Source organism: Lolium rigidum, chromosome 2, assembly GCF_022539505.1.
Source record: "Lolium rigidum isolate FL_2022 chromosome 2, APGP_CSIRO_Lrig_0.1, whole genome shotgun sequence".
Taxonomy (NCBI): domain Eukaryota; kingdom Viridiplantae; phylum Streptophyta; class Magnoliopsida; order Poales; family Poaceae; genus Lolium; species Lolium rigidum.
The window spans coordinates 130,607,725-130,620,382 of NC_061509.1; the positions used below are offsets into that span (position 1 = coordinate 130,607,725).

A 12,658-nucleotide genomic window follows, 5' to 3' on the forward strand; every position below is an offset into this window, starting at 1 on the left:
TACCTTGCCATGTCATGCATATCATATCTTGATCATGCCGGTTCTTCTTTCGTAGTTGTAAGCTTTGCATCCGTTGTTTGTTGTAGCATTTGCTTCTTCCTGGATAGGATCGCGAAGTGGTGATGTGAGATCCGACAAGTTCTTCTCGTAGCTTTTCACGGGCGAGCCCACCCCTTCACCTATTTTACTTTTACATGCTCTTTTGATCTATTGCTATCCTTGTGTTGCGATTCTGTTGTGTCACGTGTCCTATCCACTCGTTACCTATATGTCCGAGATACACCTCCTCGCCCTACCTATTGTTTGTTGTTTGCCGGCTTTGCGAGTCGTAGGCGAGTTTAGGGTTTTGTTGATATCTCGAAATGTTCGGGATATCTTGTTGGGAGGTTATCACATGCTATATCATTTGTTGGAGATACACATGCTTTACTTTATTGTTAACAACTAAAATTGTAAGCAGAGGCATCTGTGAGCCCCTTTGCGAAAGCATCGGAACTTTGACTCGCTAATGTCCCCTAGGACCCGAGTTCTTGTTATCTGTTCCGAGATTGAGCGCTCTACCCGTACGTGGGGGAATGGGACCCTCATCACCCACTACCTTTCCTTGAGTCTCGTTTATTGGGAGCCACAACCTTGGTTTTATTTGCTCATATGCACGATATGCACGTTTTACTTCTCTGTTGCCTTCGGGTGTTTATGATTACATACTTGTACTCATAACGCGGGACTCCTTATCCTTGGCCGGTCGTTAGTGCCCGCCTTGGAAGCCGTCGCAAACCTCTGGGTCCGTATCGGAGTGCGGCCGAACTTCGTCACGGGTAGCTTAGTTGGGTGGCTCCCATTAAACTTTCTCTTGCATTGGGAACGGTCTTGATGTGAGACTCCACCTGTAGTAAGTGGGTTCGAGCATGCGTATGGTTACATTTGGGCAACCCCTGCGGGGTGTACATCTTATCGATAAGCCGTGTCCGCGGTTATGGACGACTTGAAATTGTATAGCTTGATCATAGAACAACTTACACCTTATTTCCTGTTGTTAATAATTTGCTAATAAAACTCTTTCAAAAGTGTGTGTGCCTTTGCAATACCTCTTGGCGAAGGGGGATCGCATTGGCTGGGTTATGTTTGTGTAGTATTTATCTGTTACCTTGTGCGCTCTCTTATCTTCTCTGAGTAGACGGATGTTGTAGCGTGTCTCTATTGGATAGTAGCTTTGCTGCCGCTAACTCCACATATAGCCGGGTGAAGTTTATACCGCCCACCAGCGAGCATAGCTGGTCTTGTCTCGCAAGTACGTGCCAATGGTACTTACCCTCGCCTTCCTTTCTTTTTGTCTCCTCCCCTTTTGTCGGCAACCGATGGCCCGACTTTGACAGGTACGAGATGACGACGTTAGCAAGGTTACCCTTCCGGCTTGGCCTGGGCAGGGTTATGGATGCCACTGGTTATCTTCAGGGCTCTTAGTCCAATTTGTATCTTGTCCGTACTCGGGCGTATTTGATCTTGTGTATGATTTGGATCTTTTTATTGTATATTTGTATCTTGACTCGTCGGAGTCGTTGTTGTAATATATGTATCTTGTGGGCTCTATTGTAATCCTGTTGTAATGTTACCACTCGTGTTAATTCCTCTGGCATCACGTGTGTGATTCGTCGCGCACGTCGTGTCGGAGGGCGTCTCTGGATCGATATCGTGCGGATTTCGGCGGGTTCGCTGGAATCCTCAGGATACCGGTTCCGGGGCGTCACAAGTTGGCGAAAATTTCACAGAAAACACCGAACACCTCCGCCGCAGCATCACCGTCGCCCCGTCGTCTCCGACCACCTCTCGCCGAACCAAGGCCACCACGAGCTTCTCCTCATCACGCTGAAGCTCCCTCGACACACTGCGCGCAACAAATCGAGTTTGAAATCGACGACAAGGATCACTTCTCCATCTCCGCCGCCGGCAGAAATCTCGTGTTTCCGGCCGCCTCCGACCTCGTCCGCCACCGACGAGGTGTTCATCAGCTTTCTGGTGAGATGGCGGCCCTTTCCCTCTCTTCCCCAGCTTGTTTGCTCTCTGTTTGGTTTCGCCTAATTCTGACGAAACTGTCGCCTTTGTTTTGCACGAGTTCATCTCCGCCATGGCCGACGACAGGCCTCAGCGCCGCACGCGCTCGTTCCTGCCGGCCTTCTTCCCGGTAGTCGACCACGTCTTCTCTGCTCTGGTCGCATCATTCCCGTTCTCGGTGAGCCTGCGACCCGATCCCACCCTTTCCCCGTCTCAATCCTGCACTGCTGCTGCAACGCACGCGCACGAGCGCGCCTCCGTTCTGGGTTGTCGTCGCCAGGTTGCTTTCTCCGCTTGTTTTCTTCAGTTTGTTCAGTTTGGCTGCGTGTGTGCACCAGCTCGCGGCCTGCTAACGCTTGCTCAAAGTCACGGCGGCTTTTCTCGTAATCAACAATAGCTCAGCCTGGTTCCATGTCCGCTGTTTCGTCCATCTAAATATCAATTCCCAACACCACTCTTTTTGTATGTCTTTGATCTCTGCAATCCCACGCCATATATGCCCAGGTATGCTGCGTCTCTGACTTGATTCAGTACACGAGAGAAGCACAGTTTGATCTCACCTCATTCTCTACTCAGAATACCTCAGTATCAAATACAAATACGTTGCAAATCTGTACTCAATTTGTTTGCTTTCTGTGTCCAGCTCCAGCACATCCCTCTATTTCTATTTTCCTTTCGCAAATCTTATCTATTTAATATCTTTTAAACTGTAGCTCCGAATAAACTGTTTTATATATGAAACTTGATCCGAAAAATGCAATGAATCTGAATATGCCATTCATATGCATCTTTTCATCTCGCATCATGTCGTGCCTTTATAGTTTGCATCGCACGTAATAATTAAATGCGGAGTAGTTTGGAATTACCGGATAAGAATTCCCCGCTCCGTTTAATATTGAATTAGCTCATCCGTGCCATGTCTTTCCTATGCTAATCAACATTTAATATTGCCGGTAGAAAAATAACTCGAACCTAATAATTGTTTGTCGGAATTCCGATTCCGCTTAATTGGATAAGTGCATCACATCATACCTTGCCATGTCATGCATATCATATCTTGATCATGCCGGTTCTTCTTTCGTAGTTGTAAGCTTTGCATCCGTTGTTTGTTGTAGCATTTGCTTCTTCCCGGATAGGATCGCGAAGTGGTGATGTGAGATCCGACAAGTTCTTCTGCAGCTTTTCACAGGCGAGCCCACCTCTTCACCTATTTTACTTTTACATGCTCTTTTGATCTATTGCTATCCTTGTGTTGCGATTCTGTTGTGTCACGTGTCCTATCCACCTGTTACCTATATGTCCGAGATACACCTCCTCGCCCTACCTATTGTTTGTTGTTTGCCGGCTTTGCGAGTCGTAGGCGAGTTTAGGGTTTTGTTGATATCTCGAAATGTTCGGGATATCTTGTTGGGAGGTTATCACATGCTATATCATTTGTTGGAGATACACATGCTTTACTTTATTGTTAACAACTAAAATTGTAAGCGAGAGGCATCTGTGAGCCCCTTTGCGAAAGCATCGGAACTTTGACTCGCTAATGTCCCCTAGGACCCGAGTTCTTGTTATCACGTTCCGAGATTGAGCGCTCTACCCGTACGTGGGGGAATGGGACCCTCATCACCCACTACCTTTCCTTGAGTCTGTTTATTGGGAGCCACAACCTTGGTTTTATTTGCTCATATGCACGATATGCACGTTTTACTTCCTGTTGCCTTCGGGTGTTTATATTCTGTACTGTACTCATAACGCGGGACTCCTTATCCTTGGCCGGTCGTTAGTGCCCGCCTTGGAAGCCGTCGCAAACCTCTGGGTCCGTATCGGAGTACGGCCGAACTTCGTCACGGGTAGCTTAGTTGGGTGGCTCCCATTAAACTTTCTCTTGCATTGGGAACGGTCTTGATGTGAGACTCCACCTGTAGTAAGTGGGTTCGAGCATGCGTATGGTTACATTTGGGCAACCCCTGCGGGGTGTACATCTTATCGATAAGCCGTGTCCGCGGTTATGGACGACTTGAAATTGTATAGCTTGATCATAGAACAACTTACACCTTATTTCCGTTGTTAATAATTTGCTAATAAAACTCTTTCAAAAGTGTGTGTGCCTTTGCAATACCTCTTGGCGAAGGGGATCGCATTGGCTGGGTTATGTTTGTGTAGTATTTATCTGTTACCTTGTGCGCTCTCTTATCTTCTCTGAGTAGACGGATGTTGTAGCGTGTCTCTATTGGATAGTAGCTTTGCTGCCGCTAACTCCACATATAGCCGGGTGAAGTTTATACCGCCCACCAGCGAGCATAGCTGGTCTTGTCTCGCAAGTACGTGCCAATGGTACTTACCCTCGCCTTCCTTTTTTTTGTCTCCTCCCCTTTTGTCGGCAACCGATGGCCCGACTTTGACAGGTACGAGATGACAACGTTAGCAAGGTTACCCTTCCGGCTTGGCCTGGGCAGGGTTATGGACGCCACTGATTATCTTCAGGACTCTTAGTCCAATTTGTATCTTGTCCGTACTCGGACGTATTCGATCTTCTGTATGATTTGGATCTTTGTATTGTATATTTGTATCTTGACTCGTCGGAGTCGTTGTTGTAATATATGTATCTTGTGGGCTCTATTGTAATCCTGTTGTAATGTTACCACTCGTGTTAATTCCTCTGGCATCACGTGTGTGATTCGTCGCGCACGTCGTGTCGGAGGGCGTCTCTGGATCGATATCGTGCGGATTTCGGCGGGTTCGCTGGAATCCTCAGGATACCGGTTCCGGGGCGTCACACGCTTGACGCATCCGCATCTCCATGAACTCGAAAAGCCATGGTCAGCCGACGAGCAGCACAGGGAAGAGGTCGGAGAAATTTCGCCAGCGCCGGAGAGATGCTTAAAGTGGTGTGGGAGCTCTGTCTCGACGGTGGAGTGGAAACCGAGGAGACTCGGCTACCAGGTGAAGGATGTGTAGTGGATCCTCCCCGTTTGCTTGCCACCCGCGAGCAAACAGTGTACGAGCTCGCCTGGGAACTTGCACCGGGTGCGATTCCACCGGTGAACAGGGCCTGGCGCACTTCCTGGAATAGTAACGGGGTGGAGAGGCTCATGGCGGCGGGATCCCTCCACCGCGCTCCCTCGCCGCGATCCTCGCCTCTAGGTACCGGATCTGACGCAGAAGATTGTGTGAGATCAGAGGCCGCCACCCAACGGGCTCGCACATGGCGTCGCGCTCCTCCAGCGAGGCTTGAATGAGGTAGATGAGGAAGAAGTGGCGTACCATCATCTCTCGACGCTCTAGCTCCAGAGCGCTTTCTGGACGGGGTGCTTTCGCGAGGCTGAGAGGGGCCTCGAGAGCCCGAGCCCCCGCGCGACCGGCTGGGGGAAGACATCCTCGCCTTCCACCGCACGTTGGAGGGCCTGGAAAGTAGAGGCGACGACGAAGGAGCGAGAAATGGCTGGCGTGCGAAGGGCATCCGAGGAGCGGTGGAGAGGAGCGGCAGAGCTTGTTTAATCGATAGGCTATCGACAAGTCCCAAAGCAAAAGATGTGATGTAAGGTACTCAATTTTTATTTGCAAACTATATGAAGTGGACCATATCAGATTTTAGATTTCCGTATAAATCTCAAAGCCCATATATGTGATAGCCCGTGTGAGTTTGAGCCTAAGTTGCTCGCAACTCACAAGGGAATGGCAAGAGGTGGGAAGTTTAGTCCCACATGTAAAGTTGGGAGGAAGTTAAACCATCTTATAACGTGGGTTGTTCTACCACTAGTAAGTGAGTGAGAAGAGGAGTTGTACGCGCACACTCCAACTCATCGCTCGTCTCATCACGCCGCGCCCGTGTTGAGTGGATTCAGAGAATCTCCAGTCGCGTCACCCAAAGCATTCCCCAAAGCGTTCCCCAAAGCTTTTTAGGGTGCGTCAGACATTTACCCGGCCCAAGTCGCGTAATCCAAAGGCCATTTTCGCACGGCGTGGACCAATACGGTGTCCGACGCCCTGAGGTTGTCCCTGCTCGACAGGCAACGCCTACACGATCGTTGCGCCTGTGCTGTCGTTGTCTTCCGAGGGGAGTTGGAATTCGAGTTCATCATCGTCCTCAATGGAGACCCACTCGACATTGAGAGGCTACCAGACAAGTTCGTCGAGTTCATCGTCGGCAACGAGCCGACCGCATTGTCGCTGTGGAAGGCTAGCTGCGGCTTTTGCCAAAAATCCGGTGCCTGGTGGACGTGCTCTTGGACGGGCGCGGCAAGATGTACGCCCACACTGGATGGAAGAAGTTCGCGCGCTCCCACGACCTCCAAACCGGCTGCGTGCTCACGTTCTTCTACCAAGGCGGCGAGAAGATGAGCATGAAGGGTTCGACGACACGTCGGGCCGCCGGATCTACCACAACGACGACAAAGAGGACGGTGATTGAAAATAATGAGTTTTTTTTCTTTGCAGCGAAGATGGCCATCAACCAATTGATGCCATAGTGTAGGTTTGTGGATGTTCCTCCTGCGCCCTCATCTTCCACAAAAAGAAAACCAATCACGTTTTCCCCAACCGCATTGCAAAACCATAGGTATCTGACGCCGGCGCCCATCGCCAACGCTGCGCCTCCCTGCATAGACGCCGCCGACCCTCCCAATGCCGCTCCGCCCTGCATCCATGTGATATCCTGGCCCCGGGCTTAATAGGATTGATAGGATACTCATACAAAGAAGTTACAACTTCTTTTCCGGAAGCTCGTTTCCAAAGAACTCCGAGGTTAAGCGTGCTTGGCCCGAAATAATTTGATGATGGGTGACTGACCGGGAAGTCCTTCCCGGGTGTGCACGAGTGAGGATAAAGTGCGCAGGAAAGACATGTGTTGGTATGTGGGGCTAGTCTAGAGGTCCTATAGAGTACGTCAGGGGTGTTACATTTGGTATTAGAGCTGACCTCCACGGTAACACGGGCGTGTGCGGGTCAGGGCCACAGACATGTGGCCCATCGTGGCAGATGTGACGTGTGCCAAGAGGGGAAGTTCCTGGCTTGGGGCTGATCGACGAGGGTGTCGATCTTCTAAGGGGGATGAGTGTGACATCCTGGCCTAGGGCTTAATAGGATTGATAGGATATTCATACCAATAAGTTGCAACTTCTTTTCCAGAAGCTCATCTCCAAAGTACTCTGAGGTTAAGCGTGCTTGGCCCGAAGTAATTTGAGGATGGGTGACAGACCGGGAAGTCCTTCCCAGGTGTGCACGAGTGAGGACAAAGTGCGCAGGAAAGACATGTGTTGGTCCGTGGGGCTAGTCTAGAGGTCCTATAGAGCTGAGTGCGTAGGAAGGACATGTGTTGGTCTGTGGGACTAGTCTAGAGGTCATGTAGCGCTGGCAGGAGTAGCAGGCCCGGCCGGGGATGGCTGTGGTGTTACAATCCACGCCGCCGACCATCCCAACATCACGCCGCCCTGCATCCATGCCACCAACAATCCCAACGTCGTGCCTCCTATCCCAAGCGATGCCAACCGTCCCTAACACCGCCGCACGTCCCCCATGCCGCCGCCCTGCCCAACTAGACGGCCCAACGAGGAACACCACGATGTCGTGTAGCCACTAGAGGGCTCACGCTACCTCCATGCCGCCGCCCTGCAAAACGCGACGGTGAGGACCCTGTTCGCCAGCGGCCAAGACATCGCCGCCAAACCACTCCTCGCCGGGATGCAACATCCTGCACGCAGAAGCTCGATGCGGTGCAAGATTTAGGCGGGCGCCCATGCCGCCTAGGACAAATTCCAGGTCTACATTGCACAGTTTTGTCTCCTTGCTGGTTATTTGTTGGAAAATACTTGTGTTCACCGGGGGATCTGCGTCCCGTGATCCTCCGCTTCCAGGTCGTGCCGCGTGTCCCCGGACATGGAGAGAAACAAAACATGGCCCCACCTTATCTGCTCCGTCTCTTTCCTGGATCACTTCGCAGCCGTTCCTTCAATCCTTCCCCGGTTTCTCCTCTTCTTCCTCACGGATAGTCGCCTTGAATTTCTATGATCGATTGCCTCTCCCTCCGATGCTCCGGTGCCGTTCCTTTGTTTCCGACTTGGCGCCACCGTTCATCTCTCGGTTGACCTGTGGCCGCCAAGCCGTCGTCCCTCTGCCCCCACATCTCCCATCACTTCCCCCTCCCCTACATCTCTATCTCATGAACAGATGACCAGCTCCTCATGCGCCACTGGTGCCCTGCACCTGCTCTTTCCGTTGTGTCTCCATGCCATACTGGAGGTTCGGTGCTGCCAGGGCATGGCACTCTTGTTGCAAGGGCATGTCGGTGCTGTTGCGATGGCATGGCGGCGCTGCTACCAGCGTGGATGGGGAGTGCTACCAGGGTCCAACGGTCTTGCTGCGAAGGCGTGACGGCGGCTGCTAGCACTGCTACCAGCATGGAGGGGAAGTGCTACAAGGGCCCGACAGCCTTGCTGCAAAGGCGTGGCGGCGGCGGCTGCTGCTGCCAGCGTGGAGGGGAAGTGCTACAAGGTGATGGCGACCTTGCTGCGAGGGTGTGGTGGCAGCTGGTAGCGCTGCTACCAGCATGGAGGAGAAGTGCTACAAGGGCACGACAACCTTGCTCCGAGGGCATGGCGGCGGTTGCTAGCGCTGCTACCAGTGTGGAGGGGAAGTGCTACAAGGGCACAATGACCTTGCTGCGAGGGCGTGGCGGCGGCTGCTAGCGCTGCTACCAGCATGAAGGTGCAATGCTACAACAACATGACGACAGTGCTACAAAGGCACGGCGGAGCGGCTGTGACTGCCAAGGCACGGTGCTACCAGAGCACGGCGACGCAGCTCCAAGCCGGTGTCTACTTCAAGCCAAAATCTACTCCAGAAGTGAGGGGGAATGGCGGAGCTGTTTCGAATGAAGAAGCTCGGTGCTGCGGGGCGCGGATTGCGCCATACGAGATCTGGTGGCAAGGAGTAGGTTGTTGCGGTGAGCCGGCGATGTTTCTCGCCCGCCGAGATGCGAAAGGCTAGGATAGGAGCTGGTTACTGGACGGGGATATTTTTAGTGTGGTGCTGCGTGCTGGGAGGTCCACGTGGGGCCGGGTGGACCTGTTTTTGATCGAGCGGTCGTGCTTGTTCAAATCGTACGGCTCATGAGGCGGGGGATCGGAACTTCCGATCCCCCGGGGATGCTCAGCGTTACCCGATATTTGTTTGCACGGAGCACGGCTGTTACCTGTAGGAATGACTCTGCAGCAGTGTACAAGTGAATGGCTCTCCAGCAGCATGGTACCCACAATTAAAAAGGAAAAGACACGAATGGATATTGCAGGTCTAGCAGGTTAGTATGCACATCCACATGTTTATATTTATTTTGAATTGCAGTTAAATTAGATATTTCGATTATTTTTTGCCTTTATATCTTATACGGATGATAGTTCAGGAAAAAAAGTTGCTCACCTTTGTTCATCTATTGATGATAGTTGATTAGCGAGTCGAGTTGTCCGCTTCGTCGGACAAACTGTATCTGAAGCGTTGGATTATTATTAGATGGCCATGATTTTATGGATTTGCCCCCTCTGGGCCGTTTTATATTGGTATAGATGAGGACGGAGGTGCTGCCTAGTAAGTACATCGGAAGATTTTAAGGATGATCATTCTTCCATCCGACACGTGGTGGGCACGCTAAATTTGTGGCTCAGTGAGAGTGTAAATTCAATACTTGTGAATCTGCTAGGTATTTTGCCATGATGCCCCTGAATGTGTTTGGGAGATAGCCTGTGATTGTAATAGTATTTCCGGTTGATCAATGGACCTCTTAGGACATGCCCAACGCGTCGCCTCAACTCACTTCCCTACAGGCCAACTAGGCTCGGATGTTAGACCGAACCTCCAACTCGCTGCTCCGCATACCAACTTGTCTCTTGCAGGGGAGGCCGCTTCCTTGGCAAAGAAAGTGTGGTGACCCAACATACCACTTTATGGTGTAGTATGTAAGTCGTTGACATAACACTAATGAAACACCGTTTCACTAGTGTTACATCCCTCAGAGTGGTACAGCAAAAACATATGTGGGTCCAAGGCATGTCTATAGAATTACAACACAGACTCCTCACAGAAGATCAACACAGCTTCCCACTTTACAATGAGGTAAAACTGCAAATAAACTCCAGAAGAACGACTCATAGTCTAATCTATCACGAACTCTACCTAGAGAGGTACTTGACTGACTAGAGAGACTATGACTGGATTCTAGCTACTTAGGAGGTAGGATTAGGGAGCTAGTTCCCTTCTATTGCTATCTAGGTTTTCTCCTTGGTGGAGGTGGTATTTGACTCCTCTGGTAGGATCCTGTCTCTTGAAATACTTGTTGACTCCTCAGTCTTCGAGTTGCACTGTAGATCTTCCTTTAATGCCTTCAGATCTAAGCAGGGGATTCAAAGAGGGATGAGTAAGAGCGTACTCAAAGTGTTCATTATAGGAAAGAGGTGTTTAATGCACTAGCTACAGCCATAGATCAGAAAGTCATAGGCAATGCAAGTTTTTATAAATATTTCTTCAAAAGGTTGCTTTTATTTTGAAGAGCTATGTCCTCCAGCCTTCACCGGTTGCTAGAACTTCATGGAGTTCCTTTCCAGCAGCGTTCGTAGTTCCAAACTCGGAACATGGAGTGACAAGCCACAATTTAATACACTCTGCAGAGATGTGTTACTTTACCCATAATAGATCTTATCCTTGTTGCCAACCGGGCAGCTTTCCCGTCCACACTTCCTTGGTGTGAGGCCAGGTATAAGTCATAGCCAATCACTGGGCCTTCCCGCGACCTTGCATATCCACCCTTTTGTAATCAACTGGCCTCGATTGACTCATATGATCGATCCCTGGGCCAGCCCGTTACAATCCATCATAGGTACAATCCGCAGTAGAAGCAATGGGTTTTGTCCTCCGGGGCTTCCTCCCTGCCTAAGCATATCCCAGCTGGCCACCTGTGGTTGTACCGTTGATATGCGAGAGGGAAAAGAACAGTTGACTAATCCGTCTCACTCCAGATTTTATGGTAAACACGGTTATTACGGCGCAAGAACCACTGAACGACATTTGTTGCTAATCCTATGTGAATATAAACCCTTTGCAACGGAACCTCCACCGGACTCATACCATGGTTCCATTGCCCACCACATAGTCATATTCATAGTTATGAAAATAATATTTTGTTTTTGATGCAAGAGTGATAAGTATAGTACTTTGCAATTAATTTTATAAAAATTACTCAAGATGACATGAGCAAGCGATGAACTTGCCTTTCTTGACTGCAATATTATGCAGTCAAGGACTTTGATACATGATAACTCCAAATTCTGAAATAGCATCATCGTCCGGTAAGGACAATGTTTAAAAGATTGGAAAATATGCTATAATGCATAAGTATGACAAGCAATCGCTCTAAGCGTGACCTAACCCTGATGGTTTAGGATTAGTGAGTTGAAATGATTTGCTTAGGGTGTGTTGCACTTTTATAGTGATTCTACAAACAAGCACTACAAGAAAAGTTGCCATGGCCGACGAAGTTGAAGTCGCGCCGTGGTTGCTGGTGTACCATGGCCGACGATTTTGGTCCCTCCGTGGTGCATGTCAAAACTTTTTTTTTCGTTTTTGAGGCCACCTAGCCCGACGAAAGCGGCCAAAACGTCGCGTATGGTGGCCCGGGACGTGGTGCATCGCGAATTCTCGGGTTCGCCGGCCGAGTCAACGCAAATCCGCACCGCCGAGGGATGTAGGGCCCAGATGGCAGCCTCTGCGGCATTGTTTTTTCTCGATCGCGCCATCTCGTTCAACGTTCTCCGATCGAGCCGTTTACGATGCGGGATCATGGGTCCCGCATGCCATCCTCTATGAACCAAAATTCTTTCTATTCTTGGATTTTTTTGACCCCCGATTTCTGGCTACTTCCTTTTTCTTTTGATCCCTTGCCGCCTTGGAAACGTTGAGACCGCTGCTGCTAAATGGGACCCGCATGTCATCCTCTATGTGCAATCAACTTTCTTTTCTTGGAGTTTTTTTTGGCACCTCAAATTTGGTCACTTGCCTTTTTCTTTCGATCCCCTGCCGCCTCTCAAACGGTGATACCGCTGCTGCTAAATGGGACCCGCATGTCATCCTCTATGTACTATAAAACTTTCTTTTCTTGGAGTTTTTTTGGCACCTCAAATTTGGTCACTTGCCTTTTTCTTTCGATCCCCTGCCGCCTCTCAAACGGTGATACCGCTGCTGCTAAATGGGACCCGCATGTCATCCTCTATGTACTATAAAACTTTCTTTTCTTGGAGTTTTTTTTGGCACCTCAAATTTGGTCACTTGCCTTTTTCTTTCGATCCCCTGCCGCCTCTCAAACGGTGATACCGCTTCTGCTAAATCGGACCCGCATGTCATCCTCTATGTACACTCAAGTTTCTTTTCTTGAATTATTTTTGGCTCCTGATATTTGGTCACTTGCCTTTTTCTTTCGATCTCATGCCACGTTTGAAACGTTGAGGAACCTCGCTGGCTCATGGGACCCGCATGTCATCCTCTATGTGCTATAAAAGTTTATTTTCTTGGTTTTTTTTCACCCTCCGATTATTGGCAATTTCTTTTTCTTTTGATCCCTCGCCGCCTCTCA

At 49.9% G+C, this 12,658-nt stretch overlaps 1 long non-coding RNA gene across 1 annotated transcript; it reads left to right on the forward strand.

The window, feature by feature from the left end:
• The first annotated feature begins 1,894 nt into the window (after nucleotides 1-1,894).
• Nucleotides 1,895-3,217, forward strand: LOC124687247. Its single transcript, XR_006998160.1, has 3 exons — nucleotides 1,895-2,016; nucleotides 2,114-2,230; nucleotides 3,168-3,217. It is a non-coding gene; the product is annotated as an uncharacterized LOC124687247 (long non-coding RNA).
• Nucleotides 3,218-12,658: the final 9,441 nt, after the last annotated feature.